Source organism: Acanthochromis polyacanthus, chromosome 16 (genome assembly GCF_021347895.1).
Source record: "Acanthochromis polyacanthus isolate Apoly-LR-REF ecotype Palm Island chromosome 16, KAUST_Apoly_ChrSc, whole genome shotgun sequence".
NCBI classification, from domain to species: Eukaryota; Metazoa; Chordata; class Actinopteri; family Pomacentridae; genus Acanthochromis; species Acanthochromis polyacanthus.
Genome location: NC_067128.1, coordinates 1,774,694 through 1,793,593, shown reverse-complemented (window position 1 = coordinate 1,793,593; position 18,900 = coordinate 1,774,694). Strand labels below are relative to the sequence as shown.

At 41.0% G+C, this 18,900-nt stretch overlaps 1 protein-coding gene and 1 long non-coding RNA gene across 2 annotated transcripts in view; one reads left to right on the top strand and one right to left on the bottom strand.

Moving 5' to 3' along the window:
* The window catches only part of clmnb (calmin b), a 214,117-nt gene that overhangs the window by 27,990 nt on the left and 167,227 nt on the right, over positions 1-18,900 (bottom strand). The gene's annotated exons all lie outside the window — the stretch shown is intronic.
* LOC127530263 (uncharacterized) overlaps positions 1-18,900 on the top strand; it is a 243,526-nt gene that overhangs the window by 176,302 nt on the left and 48,324 nt on the right. The gene's annotated exons all lie outside the window — the stretch shown is intronic.

The following is an 18,900-nucleotide window of genomic DNA, read 5'->3' as shown; positions in this document are numbered from 1 at the left end:
GATAAAATGCTAAATGCAATCACTTTCTGCTGAATAGATCTGCCCACAGGGATAAATAACGTAGCCTGGAACCTTCCGTTTCCGTTACCATGTTGACCGTTCTGATTCAGCATTTTAGCATGAAAACATTCAAACTGAAAGTGAAATTATCACACTGGTAGAACACGTGAAGAAGTTTTGCAGACTTATTCAGTATTTGTGTTTTCATCACTCTGTGTTTGCACATCTGGAACTGAACAGTATAGTATTTTACTGTATGTTCAAAATGACAAGAGCCAGATAGAAAAACATAAAAACAAGACAAAATATGACAAAAATGAGACACAAAACGACAAAAAATGGGACAAACGACACAAAACAGAACAAGAAAAGAGACAAATAAATTTGCCAAAAAGTTACAGTGACAAAAAAATAGACAAACGACAAAAACGAGACAAAAAATTACACAAATGACACAAACTAGACCAAAAATTACAAAAGTGAAACACAAAATGACAAAAACCCAAACAACACATGTGTACCTTTAAGACCAAGAACTATGGATTGTCGTAGCTGTTTACAGGACTCAGTTTCCTTTGATTGCGCATTTTTTAATCAGAATCTGGAAGAATTGCTTCCACCTACTGATAGGCTTCATTACTTCATCACATTTTAACCTTTAAACACTTTAAACTTCTGTTGAATGATATAATTATTCTCATGATGTACTTTTCGGGGCTCCATTGTGAGCGAGATCCTTGCTCTTATTTGGTTTTACCTTAATTAAGTCAAGGGACATCAATCAATCAAGGTGAAGGACGTCAAACTGGAACAAGTTAAGGACGCATTAATTCCTCATTAGTTTTCAGTGCTTGCAAAAGAGAGCTGTCACTTCAAAAAGGAACGCCGGGTCAAAGCCGAGTCTGCTGCCAACAGAAGCGGTATTTTATCGGGCTTATTTCTAGATCTGATCAAAATATGAGAGAAAGTCCTAAATGAGACCACAGGCGGGTGCTTTGAAACAGTCTGGAGTCTCTGTGGAGGATCTGCAGGGTTGGAGAGCAGATAGATAGAAATATGAAGCCACATCCAGCCTTGTTTTCTCTCCTCTTTGTATTCTTTCAGATCTGTGTGGCCTCAATCCCTCCGTCTGTCTCACTCCCCGCTATTTCTGCCACTGTTCCGATAATTAACAGGTTATTAATATTTCAGAAAAGAGCAGAAGAACTCGCTAAAGGGAGAGCGAATCACATCACATTAGATTCTCTTTTTTTAAAGCTATTGTTTGTGAGTTCAGAGAGAGTTTTGGAAAACGCTCTTCGCTGAACTTTAAAGACGTTGAGTTTTATTAAACGTGGCTGCACAGAGGCAAGACGGAGGGCTGATTATTAAAGCCATAAGAGGGAACAAGAAGATAGACATACTCTGCCTTGTGGTAGGATTAAATTCTATTACCAGCTGCATAATGTGCAAAAAAAAAGCGTCCATCACTTCCTATCTGTGGATCTGGATGTAAAGGCAGCTGCTGGGAGCTTGATCAAGAGCGTGTATTCTGTATTCCACACGCATGTGGACGGACCCGCCAATCCTGCATGGACGAGCTCACCTCGAGTGGGAGCTGAGCTTCTCTCTGGAGACATAATTAGAGGGAAAATTTTTGATGATGAGAAGCCCTTCTAGGCGGATTTCCAGTGCAGTGTATATGAGATTAACTGTACATTACATGGGCTTCTAATCCATAGGCACGCTAAGCCAGGAATTAGCATGCACGATTAGCGTTTTAAGCCAGCTATTAGACGGGAATAATACTGTAAATCACCTAAAATGACTCGCAGTGTTTTGACTGCTCTGTATTCTGCATGAACCACTCCATTAACCTGAGATGGGAGACAGAATCAGCCTCCTGGAGGAATCCTAGCAGAGGAGCAGAAATTTGCTTTGAGTTTTAAAATGTTTATTTACGCAGGGAAGATTTTCCGGCGTGACTCACCTTTTTCCACCGGTAATCTGATTCTCATTCACACAGTTAGACATGTTTGGAGCTGCTCAGTACAAGCAGACTTCTGCTTTTTGGCTTCTGAACAGCCAGAAAATGAGGCTTATTGATGTCAGCTGTAGAGAGTCTCTCTTCTCAGGATACCAGATGCATGTCCGGATCTGAACCGGTAACTTTCGGGCCACAAGTCCTCATCTGGTATCCTTAAAAGACCCTCCGATGAAAAATAAGTTGTTGCTTTGCAGTTTATCATTTCCACATTACAACTTGTCTACAAAAGAACACAACATTTAGTCACAGCTATCTAGAACTGAATAATATTATATTTTTTTAAAGTAAATAAACAAAAACAAGACAAAATATTACAAAAATGAGAAACAAAATGACAAATAAAATGAGACAAATGACATGAAACAAAACAAAAAATTAGAAAAAAGTTACAGAGTGGCAAAAACATGGACAAATGACACAAAAAGACAAAAAATTGCCAGAGCGTGAAACAAAATAACAAAATTGAGACAAAAAACACAAGCGAGGCAAGAAGAAACCACAAAATGACCAAAACAACGCAAAATACGACAAAAATGAGACACAAAATGACCAAAAACATGAAAAAAAAAAGTCACAAGCAACAAAACAAATGACAAAAAGGATGCACAAAACAATGAATAAAGCAAAACACAAAATGCCAAAACTGAGACAAAAAACACAAGCGAGACAAAAGGAATCACAAAACCACAAAAATGAGAAAAAAAACGACAAAAACATGAGAAAAAAGGACAGAAAAACAAGACAAAATATTTTAAAAATGAGACACAAAACAACAAATGAACAATCTAGTATTTTACTTTCTGGTCAAATCAACTTGTCATGAGTTAGAAATGATTTTAAATTTATAGTTTTACACATGTACAATCTGCAGTTAATGTCTTCTCTGTAATTTTTACACTTTGAGGGCCGGATTGGACCCTCTGGAGGACCACTTTTGGACCACGGGCCTCATGTTGGACACCCCTGATCTAGTAGGTGAAATAAATCAGTCTCCAACCAGCTTTTACATTATCCCGATTTATATTCCAGTGTCACTGAATTATTTCTCTCTCAGAAGCTGTCTTATCCACAAACCTTTCCTCAACTTACAACCCGTTTTTTGTCCTTTTTTTTGAAACGGCAGCAGCCTAAAGGTCACTCCCAGTGCTCTTCCCCTTTAACCTCTTCTGCTGCTGCCTCCCACAAACTCACAGCATCCTCCAGTATTCTCACTGTTCCTCTGATTCCTCCAACATTCCTCCAAGTCCTCCCAGTCCTGCATGCGGCGTTTTTAAGAATTCATCCCTCGGCCTCCGTGTTCCTCCAGCCTCTCCGTTCCCGCATCAGTATTCCGTGGACGGACTTCGCTCTCCCTCTCACTGTATGATTGTGTTCCAGTGGAGGGAATAAGATCTGATGGGGCTGTCTACAGGTAGGCCAGCAGCTCCCTGGGGTCCGGCCGGATAAGCTTTGCCGCTGACGGGCAGGAAGAGGATGAGGAGGCCGTGTGATTGTCTGCGCTGACAGAAGGACAAAGACTGATGAATTTAATGCTGGAATCTTCTGGGGTTCGATCATCTATAAACACGGACTCGGAGATGCAGCACCATAAAATCATCACGTCACACACGACGCTGCCAGGACTTAATTCTTCTAATGCGCTGAGACAGTAAATTTGTGCACACTTCACTAGCAGCAGTTTGGCAGCAAAGCGAAGCTACTTGGAGTTTCATGGGCGTCTTCCTCACTCAAGGATGCTTCAGGAGGAGAGTTATGCATAATGTACGAATACGGGGATGTGTTGGCCAGTCGTGGCTACCAAAATCCTGTAGTGCTCTTTTTTTAAATCACTTATTTATTCAAAATGCATACATGAGAATTACCTTACAGCAGGACTGTCAAACTAATTCTAGTTCAGGTTCCACATTCAGCCCAATTTGATCTGCAGTGTTCCGCAAAAATCACAGTATAATAACCTACAAATAACCGATAATAACCTTTGTTATAGTGCAGAAAAGTACATTCTGAAAATGTTCACGTTTAAGGATTTTTTTTTTGGACAATACATCATGAACAACCCAACATTTCTTAAGAAAAATAAGTTAAATTTTATCAACATTCAGCCTCAGTTTATCATTTCCACATTGCAACTTAGAGTGTCTACAAAGGAATTTGGTCGCCTTCTGTCCAATACAATTTTTGGTTCATTCTGTGGTTGGTTGGTTGGTTGGTTGCATGCTTGCTTGGTTGGTTGGTTGGTTGGTTGGTTGCATGCTTGGTTGGTTGGTTGCATGCTTGGTTGGTTGGTTGGTTGCATGCTTGGTTGGTCGGTTGGTTGGTTGGTTGGTTGGTTGCTTGCTTGCTTGCTTGGTTGCTTGGTTGCTTGGTTGGTTGCTTGGTTTGTTGGTTGGTTGCATGGTTGGTTGGTTGGTTGCATGCTTGGTTGGTTGGTTGGTTGGTTGCATGCTTGGTTGGTTGCATGCTTGGTTGATTGGTTGGTTGGTTGGTTGGTTGCATGCTTGGTTGGTTGGTTGGTTGCTTGGTTGCTTGGTTGGTTGATTGCATGCTTGGTTGGTTGGTTGGTTGGTTGGTTGGTTGGTTGCATGCTTGGTTGGTTGGTTGCATGCTTGGTTGGTTGGTTGGTTGGTTGCTTGGTTGGTTGGTTGATTGGTTGGTTGGTTGGCACTTTAATAATCCTGAGGGAAATTCAAGATTTCTCTTGGGATGATGGTGGTGGTGCAACAGTTTAGTCTCTGTGCTACTGATCAGAAGGTCAGAGAATCAAACCTCATTGCTGCCGTTGTTGGACCTTTCCTGCTCCGTAGAGTAGTGCTGTACCCTGGCTAACCCTACAGTCTGACCCCAACTGGGATATGTAGAAAAATCAAAATTTCACAATGCTGTAAAAATGTACAATAATGTTGTTGTGATGAATGAAATCTATTTCTTCCATAGCGTCCAGGAGGCAGATTTTTTTTGGTGATATCTACAGAATTAGCTCAACTTTCTCCATTAATTTGATACAACTCAGTATTAGCCGTCTTGTTTTGAAGTTAGTCACAGGATTGGAGAGCAGAGGGTGCCTTGGATATTTGTCAGTGTTGTAGTTCATCGTGGGCTCATGGCTCTTCCTCTTTTGGCACATTTTGCAAGCCCAGATTCTTAGTCTTCCAATCAGAACCTCCAGCTTCATGACGGACAGGAAGTATGCGAACATTTTGGAGGAAGTGTGATTTTTCTTTTCCTTCCACCAGTGACAGAACGTCCCTTCAAAGACAGCGGTGATGCCTTTGTCAGATTTCTTTACCCTCCGTTTATTGTCATATTTAAAGGTCAGAGTGTCATCAGATAGCATGGAAGAATGAATTCTGCTCTCATTGACGTCCAGAATGTTTTCCTGCACGTACTCTGGTTGTATTCGTCTCATGTCCTCCATGTGTAGTCCCTGAAACACAATGTTCTCCCTCTTTAAACTGCTCTATCCAGCCTATGTAAACTCTGAAATTATCCTCTCCCAATACTGCTGCCAATTCTTCTGCCTTTTCCCTCACAAATGGCCCACTCAAGGGGACATTACGTGACCAGGCATTATCAATCCACTTGACGACTGCAGCTTCGACCTCCTGCACATTTGTTTTCCGTTTCCGTCACTGGCAGCCTTGACTGTTCCTTCTCGCCAACGTTTGCTGCCGCCGTCTCGCTGGCTCATTGTTGACAGTTTGTTTGAGGCTTTTCGTGAGAGGAAATGAGTTTCCCAGGATGAGTTCAGTCTGCAGCAGCTTCAAGTAGACGACTGGAAGCAAGCATCATGAGAGTTCAAGCTAAGATAAGGAACATTTACGCATTAAAATGTATGAAAAAGGCTCGACCAGTTGGTTGACTTACGTAAAGCAATGTCTACATATTTAAATTATGACTGGTATCATATCCAAACTAGCTAGCTGCCTTGTCTGTGCTCTTTTTCATTCTGTTTTTTCTATTGATCACTCATGATAGATGAGGGTTATTATGATTATTTTGAACTGTAATCACATATTCACAGCTAAAACTAATTTAGCTGTGAATATTTAATCATTATTAATTGCGGCTTTTTCTATTAGAGTGAAATGGCTTTCCTTGAATTTGCGTGGATAGATTTAGCTTGAATTAAACTTTATTATCTTGTCCAAATGCACGATTTCTGTCACATCAGACAGATTTTTATCAGTAGTGATGGAGACAACAGCTCCCATGATCCCTCACTAGTTCACTAATTCAGTTTGAGTGAGAGACTATAGCAGAAATAACATATACTGGAATAAGTTTTCCTTTAGGATTAAAAAGTTAACCACTTCATCTGTGATTACAGCGCTCTATAACAGAATATGAGAATACACTGTATTTATATAATGCTGACACTGCCATCAACATTAACTGTATTTAGCTGATAAATACAAATTTTTTTATTTTTAATATGTACAAACAGTATTGCGAGTTGCAGAAAAATGCCATAAATTTAATATTTGAGATGCAGGATTTACATCTAGCAATCTTGTTTGATGCATATAGCGCTCAAATACCTAAAACAATAAAGGATAAAGGATTTTTAAGAGACTTTTTTTAGATCCAGAACATTTATTCAAAGGCAGTGATGAACGACAAACTGCAGTCTATTAAATATACATCATAAACGAAGAAAAAATAATTTAACTTGATGGAAAAATTATATCAAAATGGCCTATTTCATGGCATCAGCGTAGAGTTTCCCATAATATTCCTAGGTGAATAAATTAAGAGAATATGTCATCGTTGTTCTATTTTACAGTTTTTAACCACATGTTGGAAAAACAGAAGAATTTGGCTGCACTTCTTCTGTGGTCATTTATTACACGGTGTTGTCTGCCAACGTAAATAAAACAAATAAGGGCTTTAAAATTTGTTCCTGATATGTTGTTGATGTAAGCAGACTGCTTTATCTTTTGTCAACAGTATTTACATTAGAAAGATTCTGACAATAACTGGATTCACTATAAGCAGGTTCCACTCATTATTTAAATATTCTTAGTTTATCCTGTATTACAAGAATTTATAATATCACACATCACTAATGTTAGAATGCATGTGAGCAAAATGAGAAGATAATTTGACCGTATGACTGCAATCCACACTTCACGGACAGTAATAGCACATAAAGGCATAGAGAAAAGCATTATTGGCCTATTTTCTGCTCGCTAATGATTCCGTCACGCCCAGGCAAGCAGCTGATAATATACAGGCCGCCCTCCAAGAAGACGAAGCAGCGCAGGCCGAGGACGTCTACAGTAAACGTACAGCGCCGCAGTGGTGATAACACGGCAGAAAGCTGTGAAATTAACTCGCTCTCCACCTTTAATTCCGAGAGAATCAAGTCGCTGCCGTTGAAGAAATGGATGAGAGTGAAACCGTGCAGAAGTGTGCCGTGGATGTGAGTCTGTGTGTGGGGCAGAGAGACGAATGTGTTCTATAGCAGACCATGTTTAATTACACCCTCAAGAATGGAATATGAAGGCATCAATTATGCCCACTCACCTACCAAATGTTGTGCATTAGGTAAACAGGAGGATACTGTTTACTCTTGACAAATGTGCTCCGGAGAGCATGAATAATTGTGAAGGGCACAACCTCTGCCTCACACAGATTAATATTTATGAAGGCAATTCTGTTTTTTAATTTTCTCTGAGAGCTCAGCAATAGCCGGGGTTATAGGTGGTTATTGGAGGGAATCAGACCTCAGTGGAAGGAGATGACGGTGTAATTCAAACGCGGCTGCTTTTCACTCTTTATTTCCCCTCTAAAGCAGGACTTGTCCCTGGCCTTTTGCTTGGCTGAACTCGCCCATCGATCCGCGCTAACGTCACGCTTTATTATAAGGGATGAGAAAGAAGCGTCTTACATTTTACCTTCATGCAGCCTCCTCTCAGTAGCGCAGCTCTGTCTCTGCCTGTGTAGAAGTGAACAACTTCTTACCCATAGTTCTTTGGGAACTCATGCACTATGTATGGCATCGATCAGAGAACAAACACAGCACTTCCCCGCCTGCTCTGCTCCTCTCTCTTAGCCTCCGGAGACGTTGTTTATCTTGTTTATGTGCCGGCCCGAGCTGCCTGGTCTTGGTGAAATCCGTTTGTTGTTTGTTGCTTCCCCTGGCAAAAATCACCGAGCATCGAATGTGGGCACAGTCAGATCACATTTCTCCTCGGCGTTGCTGTATTTCACTCCATCAACCTGCCAATCAGCAGTCGGCACGAAGAGGAAGATGGAGGAAAAAGGACGTAAAGCCCTACAGTGTGTGTACAGTAAGATTAAATACAAGACGAACTTCTTTTCTCCTTTAAAGGCCTCTACACACTGTATGATTCAACAATTTTAAAAGTTCACAGTTTGCTCCACTGTACGATATAATTCTAATAATCTTTGGACACGATATGAAGTTTGCTCTGTGCAGATTTCACGATGAAAACGCAGCCGAATCTCAGCCTACGATGTACGCGAGTCGACGTGAACAAAGAATAAAATGTCATAGATGTGCGCCGTCCATCCACGAAAAATAAACAACCGAAGCATGAACGGAGCTCCTACAATCACAGAAAAACTAGCCAAACATGAACGGAGAGGAATCCCCGTTCATGTTGTCATTTGTCCATCGTGGCTCAGAAAGAGGGGACAGTTTTGCAAATTTTTCCGCTATATCCTTCCATGCTTCGTCTATTTTTGTCCGGTTGTGGTGTGGGCTGGAGGACACGTCTAAAAGGCTTCTGCTGCCACAACTCTACCAGGCTGTCTTCTTTGTTTAAATCCCACATACTTGTTTTGATCCGTTTTGTTGCTGTAAATCATCTCTTTGGGTTTATCTCCAGTGTGGCACTGATCAGTACGTCATTTCATCCTGCATTTCTATTGGTTAGTTGTCTTAGTTCCAGCAGTATTGCACTGTGAGATGATCACCCCAAATTACTACCCCTTTTCCACCAAGAAGAACCAGGTGCTAGTTCAGTGCTGGTGCTTAGTTTGTTTGAACATCCGAACCTCTGAAGAACCGGTTTTCTTTTCCATTGGCACGGAACCAAGTTAGACTGGCTACCGATTTTCAGAACGCTAACACTAAACACTACTCCTACTACTCGCTTGGCTGTTTAGCAGTTGATCATTGGTCACGATATCCCCGCCCCCAGCCCCTAACATATTCGGTTATTCGCTCTGGCCTAGCAAAGGGTCAGTTTTTGGAGCTTGGAGCTGATGCTGAGGTGGTGGAAACACAAAGAAGTTTTGCTAAGTCAGGCTCTGGCTCCAAGCTAGTACTGGAACCAGTTTGGTGGCAAAGATGAATGTCAGAATTGTATGGCAACTTGTCTTTGGCCGCCATGATAACGGCTGTCCTTGAGCCAAGACCAAAGATATCGCCACCATTCTCTCACCGTTGGTACCTTCCGTCTGGGACGGCTGAAAATCGTAGTGTGTAGAGGCCTTTGATGTCTGTGTAGGTTCTCAGTCATCCAGGTCATGGTTATCAAAAGTAGTTTAAATCAATCCACTGGACTTTAAGAAAGTTCCTTGAAGACGTTTCACCTCTCATCCAAGAGGCTTCTTCAGTTCTGGTGGTGGTTGGTGTTGCTTCAGCTTTTAAACCTCTGTGAGGTGTGTCCAGGGCTGTTATTCCAACGACCGATACCAAAACTCATCTGACTACTCAACAATGGTCATGAGTATGGGTGGGGGTCGTTGAAATGCACAGATGTCACTGAGCCCTCGTGTGCTAATGGTGGTCATTAGCATGAGTCTGCTGAGTAGTTCTTTTGGGGAGTTTACAAAGGACCTGATTGTAAATTGGTGAAAGATGATGTCATAGACCACCACCCCTGTAGAGGCCTTTAGAATGGCAGAGACGTAACTCAAAACGTCCTTTGTAATGTGCACATCTATGAAGTCTCTACATCTTTACACATGTTGGTACTGCATGCCAGTTCTTAAGAAAAAAAATTATACACAAAGTCCCACCCTGGAAGCTGATAGGCTGTTTGAGTTTGTTGTGTATGAAAATCCACAAGTGATGACTTTGGGTTTGCCGGGTATTTAGCTCCTGATCAAGGTAAAAAATGTGATTTGAAGGGTCTTAAAAATAACTTAATGCAGACTGATTATAAAACTAAAAGACCATGACAACAGCCGTCCTTGGACCTGTCTCAGTGCGACGTAGGACCACCAATTTAAAGCCAAGACCAAAGACATCACCTCCATTCTCTCACTGTTGTTATCTTTAGTCTGTTATGGCAGAAATGGCAGAGTGTGTAGCAGCCTTCAGATTGTTTGTAGATCCCATTACCCCTCAGCGATAAACAGGTAAACCTACGCAGCTCTTTCAGCCTCTCTCGGGAGTCAATAGTTCAGATTTCATTGTCGCATAACACTCAGTGGGCCTGAATGAAACCAGATCATTGCAGCTGCCGTTATCTCCGGTCTCAGCTCTGCCTTCACAAATAATTTCACCGACTTAATATTGACACACTGCAACGTGCGCACCGTTATCTCCTATAAACAAATGAAACCCAATTTCTTCTTAATAGAGTTCACCACTTCCTTCCTTCCTGTCTTTCTTTATGTGTGTGTGTGTGTGTGTTGTTGTGGTCACTTCATTTCACGCAGGGAGAGAAAAACGCCATTCAACACCAGCATAAATTTGACTGATCACCTCGACTAGCTGCTTTTATGGTGGCGGCAAAATCCCTCTATTTCACACATCATCTCAGAATGTGCCATGAACACTCAGCCGAGCACACATCCAGTTATTTAGAGGAGCCGCACTGGAAGTCTGCTGTTATTGAATCAAAGCTCCTTCTTCCAGAGTCGCCTTAAAGCTCCACAATCCTTCCTCCTCTCCTCTTCATTACCTCTTTCCTCCCCGGTGAGCGGCATGGATTTAATAAGACAAATCAGGGAGGGATAATGGCTCTTACCTGGATTCACCTCATCAGTGTGTTTGAAGCGTAGAGCAGATTTAGTGCACGTTTGAGCGTGCTGTATATACAGTAGAAGACCACCGCTGTGTTCGCTGTTTGTTCCCCGTCGACGGAAAGACGACTTTCTGGAGTGATGACTCTGTAAAGAAAGAAATCTGTGAGGAAATGAAGGTGATCATCTGGAAAAGTTATGCTGGCGCTGATTACTTTGCCTTCTTCGGGATAATTATGCTGATTACACGTCAATAAGCGTCGCCTTCATTAATTCCAAAACACTGCAGACTGCCTTTGATTGTGGAGAGAGTTTGTTCCTGCAGTAGTATTGATGGCACACAGTTGAAATAAAGCAGCATTTAGCTTTAAAAAAGGATCTCACACTGTGTATAGAGAAGCAGAAATCCCACATTTCCAATGTTAACGTCGTTAAAAATATAACCAGAGCCGATCCCTATTTAAAAACATGGAAAAGCTCATTTATCAGTCAGTTTCATATAGGATAGGAAGCTATTTTAATTCTTTGGTATGGAGTTAATATAATAAAAATGAACACTCCACAATTAAAACCAGCATTTTCCCTCTGCAAATATTTATATTAACAGAGCAGCTTGAGCCCAACAGTGCAATTTACTAAACAATCTCAAATTAGAATATATAAAGTGTATTTAAAACATGTAAAAAATAATTAGAGAAGAAAATTAGCATGACGTAGAAAACAGACACGTACAAAAAATAAATATTTGCCCATGGACAGAAGGAGCAGAACTATAACAAAAAATTGCCCAAGTAATTCAGATACATCTGTACTGAAAAAAATTCAAAAAGGCAGAAAAATGATGAAAACTGCTCTGCAAAGTTTTCAGAAATAATCAGTTACAACAGTGAGGTAGTGTAAGATTTAAAAAACACTAAATAAAGCAATAAAAAATAGTGGCAGATGTCTGTATAAAAATTAAAATAAATTATATTTTATCAGATTAGTATACAATAAATCACTGTAAAAGAACAGATTGCTATTTGTACAGGACAGTCAATACGAAACTGTTTCTTTTTTCTGATATTTTATTAAATGTTTATCTGTAATTTGATAAAATCTGAAAAATAATGCAAATATCAGTAAAATTTTAATAATTTCTGGTGATTTAAATAGAGTAAAAATAGCCACACATTACAAAAGAGCACAGCATGATTAAAGATAAAAATAAAAATGTGTTTCAGTTCAGTTTTAGTTCTTTGGTTTTTATTAGCAAAGACGACAGTAGAACAACGATAAATCCACTGAACACAGTAGAAGCTGGTAGAAGTTTTAGAGTGTTATTGCTCTTGAAGTCCTACTTTTTATTTAGCTTTAGTTTTGTTTTTGGTGTAGAAAATGTCTCGTTCATCTATATCCTGGTTGCCGCTGTTTCTCATCATTTTGCTGATAAAAATGATGCAGTGCCACCAAAAGTTCACTAATAATGATATTAAACTGTCATCAATCGCTTTGTTATCATGCAGGAAGCTGACAAGGACTCCATTAAATATGTCTGATGAATGTGGGAGTTATTTTCCTGCATGTTGTTGAGAAACTCCTATAATTACATCCAATATGTTCATTAAACGATTCCAAAGGCTCACAGCTTCACATAAATGTAAATCCTCCTTCTTGATTCAAGCCAACATTATGATAATCAGGTAATTATTTTCCATTAATTAATTAGGTATTTCCATTGGTAACGGGCTGGTATCTTTAAAGAAAAACAGCTCGCCCTCCAGTTAAATGCAGACGTTAGCGCTTTGTCAGCCGGAATCACTTTTAAGGATACAGACTATATAAAAGCATTAGTTAAATGCTTACTCACAGAGCCCCTCTCGCCTTCCTGTCTCAAACTTCTTAAATCACAGCCTTCTCAGCAGCAGCTGGAAGTCGCTTCCATTCAAATGCCGCAGTTCCCCTGAGCACACATGGCAGATTGTTAATTACGACAAGTCTGGGGGAAAATTACTTTATCGATTTGCATCAGACCGGCTATTCTGGAGAATACAGAGGAGCCGAGTCCGATCTTCATGGAAAACAACCTCTGCTGTCCCAACCGCCTCAGCAAGTGTTTCATGTCGCCGGTGACAGATTTACCTCGGCCCCATAAAGTCTTTATGCGATGTGCATTGTGGATACTTTGGGCTCCACATTTCTAACAGCCTCTAATGTGGCACCGCTGGCTGTTTGGCTGCTGGACCTCTGGAGAGCTGCAGAAGTTCAGAGAGGAAGGAGGCTGGAGAGCAGGGGGGTAAACTCATCTAAGTTCAGGTCCCACATTCAGCCCAGTTTGATCTCAAATGGACCGGAGCAGTAAAGTCACAGCATAATAACCTACAAATAAATATATAACAAAGTATATTCTAAAAATGTTCACATTTAAGGAATTATCTTTTTACAAAACATCATGAGCAACCTGAAATTTATGAAGAAAATTTCATCAACATTCATCCTCAGTTTGTCATTTTCACGTTACAACTTCCAGATCACAGAGTGTCTACAAAAGAATTTGGAATTTAGTTACAGCTATCTGGAGCTGAAAGATACAGTATTTTACTTTATGATCAAAATGACAAAAAACAACAACAAAAACAAGACAAAATATTACAAAAAAACGAGACCAAAAATGACAAAAATTAGATAAATGGCACAAAACAAAACAAAAAATTAAACAAAAAGTTTCACAGCAACCAGTAAATTAACAAATGACACAATCAAGACCAAAAATGAAAAACAAAACAACAAAAAAGTAGACAAACGACACAAGCAAGAAAAAGCAACACAAAATTACACAAATGATGCACCAAACAGGAATAAAGCAAAACACTAAATGACAAAAAACACAAACGGCAAAAACGAGAAATGAAACGACAAAAAATGAGAGAAATGACAAAAGGAATGCAAAATATTACAAAAGCAAGACAAAAAGGAAACACAAAACGGCCCCCCTTGCACCTTGGCCCCCGTCCTTTCCCTAAGGACTACAGATGGAAATTAGCTTGAAAAGCTACAGTCTGGTACAAACATCTTTGCTCTTGAGCTTAATTTCATTGTACACTGTCCTGATAAATAAATAAATGAAATGAAATGAAATGAAACGGCAAAAACAGAAAAGTCAGACAACAAATGAGACAAAATGTGACAAAAACAAGAGCAAGAACAAGAACAATGAACAATCTAGTGTTTTACTGTCTGATCCAAACAACTTGTCATGCTCTAGAAATGATTTTAAATTTATAGTTTTACTAATTTACAATCTGCAGTTAATGTCTTCTCTGTAATTTTTACACTCTGAGGGCCGGATTGGACCCTCTGGAGGACCACTTTTGGACCACGGGCCTCATGTTGGACACCCCTGCTGTAGAGAGAGGTTGAGTAGATGAAAGAGGCAAAGCTTGAACGGAGAGGGGGAGGAATAAAGAGAGGTCAGAGAGCTGGGAGGGGAGGTAGAGAGACCGGAGCCACTCTGGGCGATGGAGACATCAGGACTGACAGAACTGGCCACAGTCCAGGTAAGAAAGAAAAAAAAAAAAAAAGAAGACATGCTGTAAGGGGAATTAACTGAATGGCCAGGGGCATTCTGGAGAACTGACAACTGTAGATGAGCCAGGAGACACTGAAGAAATATGTCAGGCAATCAGCTAAAGTTGACAAGCGTAGCCATGGTTGCTGAAAATCTATTGACTGGATAAGAGCTGACTGCTTGATATGTTTCTCCAGCAGTGCTCAGCGAGGTGGGGGCGGCACAGGATTATTTCTGCTTGCAGGGAATTTAAATTTCAGCAGCAGAAAAAGGTAACTTATCAACGCGGAGCTTCTAATTGCTCTGGATTTCCAAAGTCAGATACATAAATCTGCATGAATCAACTTTTTTCCACATAAATCAATCACGGGGTCACATGACGAGATCGCATGTTTGAGAGAAAATCCAGTCTTTTATGTATAATTGATTTGATACATGCATAGACGTTTGGCTGATAACAACCACATCATGTTCCTGATATCAACCAACGACTGGAAGGAGTTTTATCGATTCCCTTTGATGAACAAACACCACAAACTGGCCCAAGCTCATGATGAAAACATTCGAGAAACCGGCTCGCTTGCGTGGATCCATATTTGTGGATTTATTTTCGGGACATGCAGTGGATCCATATCTTTGCTTAGATTCCAGAGGTTGACCTCTTTGCGTGGCGCATGTTGATGAGCGCTGATTAAACACGCTCCACTCCCAAACACCTGCGACAGCCAGCGATATTTACGGGATGTTTATCTACTTGAAAGCAATCTTATTATCTCATTATCTCATTATCTCTGCATTCTGGTGAGCCTTCGTTTGCTGCATTGTGCTAAATGAGTCTTATTAACACCCGCCTTTGTCCTTGAGGGAAGAGGGAAAGAAAAGGACAGGTTGATGGGAGGGATAATCGGCACTGCGGCTTGTCTTTAAGTGGTGATTTGTTCAAATTTACCGAAGATGTTATTCACAGGGCGTTGGGCGGCATCATATTCGCATCAAGCACATTACGGGTGGATTTAAGTGCATAAAATCAGACTCTCAAGGTTGAATACTTCTTGGGGTGAGTGTGGAGTTTATTAAAGTCTCATAGCGCATTAGTTTTATGCAGAGGGAGCGTCCGTGTCGTGTAGCGGTTTTGATTTATCCATGCAGAGGAGTGGAAAGGAGCAAAGAGAAGCCACTACAGCTCAGAGTCTGCAGCTAACAGCATGCTGATGTGTTCACAGCAGCCATGTTAGCATGTAGCTCTTTAGCAGATGTAATTATGATCGTGCTACCAAGCTAATCTCTGCAAATTAGACACAAAGCCAAGCTGCGTTGTCCATCGTTGTCTCAATGAAATGACATTCCAGTGCAATTTCTGTTTAAAGAAGCACATTTTCTTCCTGAAAAGTAACACAACGAACAGCTTCCAGTCGCAGGAATACGGGAAACTTTCAGCCTTTCTGTTTTCATTACACCTCTGAGTGCACCATAATGACAGATAGTAGATACGGAACATAACTCCAGTCCTATTAGCACCAACAGTGGATCTGTTGTATAAGATTCTTACAAACATGAGACATCTAAGACTCTGTGGGATGGTCCAGTGAGTGAGTTCATCCTCTGGGTTATCAAGTGGACGCCCTCCTTCATCAGTGTTTTACTGATTGGCCCACGACTCGTCCAGAGGGTTCAGCAGTGAGTCCCAGGTTCACCTCCTAGATGTCATCTACTCACCTGAAGGCCCAGGTGGAGTCCTTTCTCTTCATCCACAGCCACTGGCTTCTCTTTCCAGCGGCTCTGGAGAGCTCCTTGATGGCCTGACAGTGGGCCTTCCTGTGTACTCCCCTCTCCCAGAGAAGCCTGGATGTTGAGCTGACTACGAATCCTTTGCAGCCTACTTTGACTGGACTTTCACCTTCCAGCTTCGCTGTTTTGCATCGGCAGCAAGCTCCGTATATCTCAGCTTCTTGCCCTCACAGGCCTCCTCTACTGATCTCTCCCAGGGCACTGTGAGCTCCCTGATGCAGACATGCTTAAGCAAAGCTGACCATAGCACCAGGTCTGGTCACAGGTTGGTGGATACGATCTCAGATGGGAGAGCAGAGCTTTTGGTCCAGGTCTACCAGCATCCTCTAATTGCAAGGTGTACAGGAGGTCCTCGACTTACATCAGAGCCGCTCTGCTCACCAACTAGTTCCACTTAACCAATTCTGACGTAACGACGTGTTTCTGCCTGGAATAAATAATTTTCTCACCCTCAAAGAAGTTTTAATTGTGGTCAGAAGACACCCAAAGGTGCAGGTTCCTGCCGTGGAAAATGGCCACATGACGTAAAAGGAAATGCTGAAATAATCTCAAAGCCTGCAGAAGAAAAAGAAGGCATTAGTTCACCACGGGACTGTTACTGAGGAGATTAGGGTTCACGTCCTGAGTGGGATAAATATTCTCACAGTAAAGTTTTGTTTTCACCCAATGATTGGTCAAGTTTAGGCACCAAAACGTCTTGGTAAGTAGCCACATCCCGAACAGATTTTATCCGTTGTTCGTTCTGTTTTTTTCCCCAACGAAGAAATCTTCTTTAACTGAACACTACTGATAAAGTAAAGTTCTGTTTTTGTATGGTTTTGGTAAGTGAAGCACAAGAAAGAGCAGCCATCAACCGAATGCTCAACATGGAGATGTTTGCTTCTTTTTTTTATCCCAGATTTTACTCAGAAAACAACCCAATAAGTCCTTAGTGCAGCTTCATTTTTATCCTCATTGTGCTTTAGTTCTTCTTGTGTTTTTTCTTGCTCAGCTTCATTCGTATCTAGATGCTGTTATATTTGAATTTCCCTAGTGAGGGATTCATATCTTATCTCATCGTAGCTAATTTTAGCTCATCTTATTTTAAATTATCTCATCTCGACTCAACTTGACTTGTCTTAACTGAACTTAACTTAACCCTATTCATCCCATCTCTTATCTTACCTTAATTTAAGGTAATATTACTAAAATTACATTACTAAAATTAAGAACAAGTAAGCTAAAATAAGACTAGAACTGAATAGTAACAAATAATTCTGGCAATGATTCAGAAGCAGTAAAGTCATAGAACACATAATAAACTGGAAAAAGCAGAAATACCACACATTATAGTGGAATATGATAACATAGAAGTTGACATATTGCAGATTAAATTAAAATATTGCACCTAAAACTGAAATATTGTGTATCCAAATTAAATATTACCTGATCCAGAAGACTGAAATAAGAGAATCACTTGTTGTGAGTGGACACAGCAGCATGTATTTGATTCCGCCACACATTAGTTTAAATGCAGCGTCCTGAGCAGAATGGATCGCACACATATCCACCAAACACTTTGTGGATTTATGAAGCCTCTCAGTGCACTTTAAGCAAACTCTAATGGGACCATTGTTCCTCTGAGTTTTTTCACCCGGCAGCCTTGAAGTAATTAATCAGCTCTTTGCCTCTTTTTATCAATTACGAGTTCCTAAAAGCAACTTTGAAGCTGTAAACAGAAGCATACGTTTGGACTGTGGATTATTAATCGTCTCGCCTGTTCTTGTTGTTGTTGTCGGGTTTCTTTGCCAGGCGCATTAGGGCACAGCGACGGCCCGGCCAGCACAGCGGCAGCCTGGGTAACCAGCTAAGCATCTGCCATCCCTCCCTATTTTCCGCCTCTAACGTCGTTAAGCGTGATTCAGGACACTTTGTTACCATCGACTGCGGAGTAATGATGCATGCTCAGTGATCGCTCACTCACTTTCTGTCTTTAGGAGCTCGCCGGGCCGCTCTGGCCTCACAAACAAGCCATTTTTCCCCCCACCAATAATCCACCAAATCAGGAAAAGCCGGTGTAATTAAGTATCGATCACAGAGCGCAGGTAAAGTATCCGATATCCAGAAGCAGGCAGGCATTCGTCATCGGTTCGGACTAATGAACTTGCATCATTTCCCCCCGGAGTCATAATTGAAATGTGAAAGTCGCTGCTTCGTGTTGAGTTCATACATAGTTTGATGACTCATGTGCTTAAAGAATGAGTCAGTCTGTCCATCTAAAGCCTAAATAAAACCTCCCTGTGAGTTGTACAGTATTACATCTCGATGAGAGACTTATGGGAGCTCATAAGTGTGAGTGTGTGTGTTATTACTGAGCCGCCTCCTCCGCTGTAAAGCCTATATTTTCTTAAAAGTGTGGCCTTTACAGCGTGTTCACCGCTGGGAGTGTTTTACTGCTGATTGGATCACATTGTGAGTGTGTCTCTCATCCCTTTATACCTCCACGCCCCTCTAATTTGGTTTGATGGAGCAGACGAGCCGGGAGGATCCTGACAACAATCTGACCTCACATCAGTGTTGTTTCATGGGACGAAGAGCTTTATGGAGTGAAGGAAAT